Source organism: Arachis ipaensis, chromosome B05, assembly GCF_000816755.2.
Source record: "Arachis ipaensis cultivar K30076 chromosome B05, Araip1.1, whole genome shotgun sequence".
Taxonomy (NCBI): Eukaryota; Viridiplantae; Streptophyta; class Magnoliopsida; order Fabales; family Fabaceae; genus Arachis; species Arachis ipaensis.
Window position 1 is genome coordinate 145,488,906 of NC_029789.2, and position 357 is coordinate 145,489,262.

The following is a 357-nucleotide window of genomic DNA, read 5'->3' on the forward strand; positions in this document are numbered from 1 at the left end:
ACTGTTAATTGAGAGAGTATGTAACTGTGGTTAAGATTGTAATATAGTAACTTTGCAAGACGTGTTATATACTTATATTTATAATCTATGATCTATGAACACTGACACGGACACGGGACACGTCGACACGCGAATTTTAAAATCTTATATGACACGGGAACACGCATACATATAAAATATAAAGTATTTTTTTGATAAATCGTAATGATATTTTAATATTTCATTGATATTAAAATATAAATTAATTTTTTAAATTATTTTTAATATATTATTTTAATTATATCAAGTATTTAAAATATTTTTTATTTTAATAAATAATAATATATACTATATCTAAATTTATTTTAAAAATATATA